We start from the raw sequence: 2,595 nt of genomic DNA on the forward strand, positions 1-2,595 counted from the left end.
CCTTGAACAAACAAGGATGACCACCCCAGAAGTCTCTACACTAAACCCCTGGAGACTCATCAAGAAGGCAACAAAGGCTCCCAAGCCCAATCAGGCTATGGCAAAACAGCCAATTAACAAAAAACTTCACTTAACAAGTTCGGTTGGAGACAAATCCTAACCGATATCGAAAGCTAATGAGAAGCAGTAGTAGACCCACAATATATCTCTTGCTAAGAGTATCACACGACCCATGAAGGCTGATGTCTAAAAGGTTCATATTTGAGGTTAGGGTCGTAGGCCCCTACTTGTAAGAAGGTCATCAAACCTCCCTCGAAATGTACTAAGGGTTCACACCCTCTTTTGAAATTAATAAAACTACTCATATTATGTAATACTTGTCTGCATGTAGATTCTTTTTTTTTTTTTTAGATTATATCATCTTTATTACATATGTATATTTTTCCTTTACTCCGAATGCATTTAGACTAATCATATCATATTTGCACTTCTAACAAACACACCAAACAGATGAATCCATCAACAACTATGGCAGGGTGCTGGCCACACCCCTCATCCTACAAAACGATACGGGTAAAACAACCCTCAGTTACCTTACACGGACTACAGACCTAAGGTAACATCGTCACGATCATGATATCAGACGATGCCCTGTTCTGACAGGAGATGCCCAGCTTTAGACATATCTACTTCACGCCAAAGTAAGAATTGCTCAACCAAGCTATCACCCTTGAGAGCACGCTTCAACAGAGACCTCAAGGAACAAATGCCCCAACAACGGGCGCTACACAAAATAAATAAAGGCTAAACGAAAGTTGCTACAATCTAGGTCCAACACCATAAGAGATAGCATATCCATCTAAGGAACTGATCACTCCTCGGATATGTTACCTAAGGTTGGACCAACAACGTACAGTCAAAACTCTTTCATAGTCAGATCATGATAAACTATCATATGATCAAAGAAAGGCAGTCGCCATATAACAATGTTAATAACAGTTAGCAACAAAGTTAAAGTTCCTCCCACATACGAGGACTTACCAAAAAATAGCAAAGTTATGTCTCCCACAACTGAGGACTTTCCAGTAGCGATGAAAATGTTTCCACAAAGGGGCAACTAAACCTATAAACTTATGTTCAAACATAAGAAACCAAAAGAAGGAAGCCAAAACAAGAGATTCCGCCAAGAGATAGGCAACCTATAAACTTACATCGACGAAAAGGAAAAATAATATGCCGCATTAGTTATCGGATATGGAAAATTCATTTCTTGTTGAGGATGGTTTCTTGAGAAACCAGTTATAATTAAATCACACGATCTTCGACGAATGGACGAAAATACCAAAGTTAATTGGCCTTAGGTTTTTCAACCATGCATGTAATTGATCACCGTATAGGTAATCAAATTGCGATAACACCAATTTTGATGACTACAGTTTCATTAGGGGAATAGAAACTGGACTATATTTTTCTTTCCATATGAAAAATATTAGAGAATGAAGGAAATCGAACTTTTCGACAAAGTTGATCACTAGTTTATGATATATAACGTATACGTGTTGCTTGAAAATTGAAATAAAAATTACCAAGCATAAATGTCAGCAACTATTTAAATCAATAATACACAATAAATACACAAGTTACCATGAATCACGTAGGTTAAGATTTGTTGGTGGCCGACGAGATACTGATCAAGGTGGTGGGCGGGTCACTCCATCCATATGAGTATTGCGTAAGATGGATCTAATCCTCCAATAGCATGCAAAAATCAAAACAGATGTTAATATCAGAATACATCATCTAATGATTATAAGATAAAACAACGCATCCAAAAAAAAATTTAATAATAAAACAGCACAAAAGATAAACCCACTCATAAACGGATATGTAAAAAGTAGGGTATGACATTCGGTGTAGTTGTTATATCTTACGATTTTGACTACTAATCAAATCAAACAGATTGCAAAGATATTTATACCCAACTAGAAAAAATTAGTACACATGAATATAAACCTAACTAAAAGATATTAGGGTTTATATTTAGTAAAACAAACAAAGATGACCGATTATATTTTGGAAAAATAAATAAATAAATTTAATCGGTCGCAGAAATTTCGCTTAGTGATTAGAGTTACGTGTGTGATAACGTGTTATAAAATAGAAGGCAGACAACATGAGATACAAAATAGAGGAGAGGAAGAGAGAGAGAGAGATTTCTTATTCATGTGTGTATAGAATACCATGTTTAAGCCTCTATTTATATAGATAGAAGACTTGGTATCCAAGATATGTAAACCCTAAGGCCTAGTTTGGTATTGCTGCGGCTTTGGCAAAAACACTTTTTTGTTGTGCGTTGCTGTGCTATGCTGTGAGAAAAAAGCAGTTAGACGTTTGGTAAAATATTAATTAAAGTTAAAGTTGATTAACAAAAGCAATCAAAGTGTGTTTGGTAAAATATCATATTCAATCATTGTTGTTGTAGCAAATGACAAAAACAAACATATATCTGAAAATAATTTTGTTTCAATTTTATTAGGTTTAAAATAATTAAATTTTTACTATTAAATATAAACATATATAATATTAAATTTACTT

The sequence above is a fragment of the Papaver somniferum genome, unplaced genomic scaffold, assembly GCF_003573695.1.
Source record: "Papaver somniferum cultivar HN1 unplaced genomic scaffold, ASM357369v1 unplaced-scaffold_5, whole genome shotgun sequence".
In the NCBI taxonomy this organism is placed as follows: domain Eukaryota; kingdom Viridiplantae; phylum Streptophyta; class Magnoliopsida; order Ranunculales; family Papaveraceae; genus Papaver; species Papaver somniferum.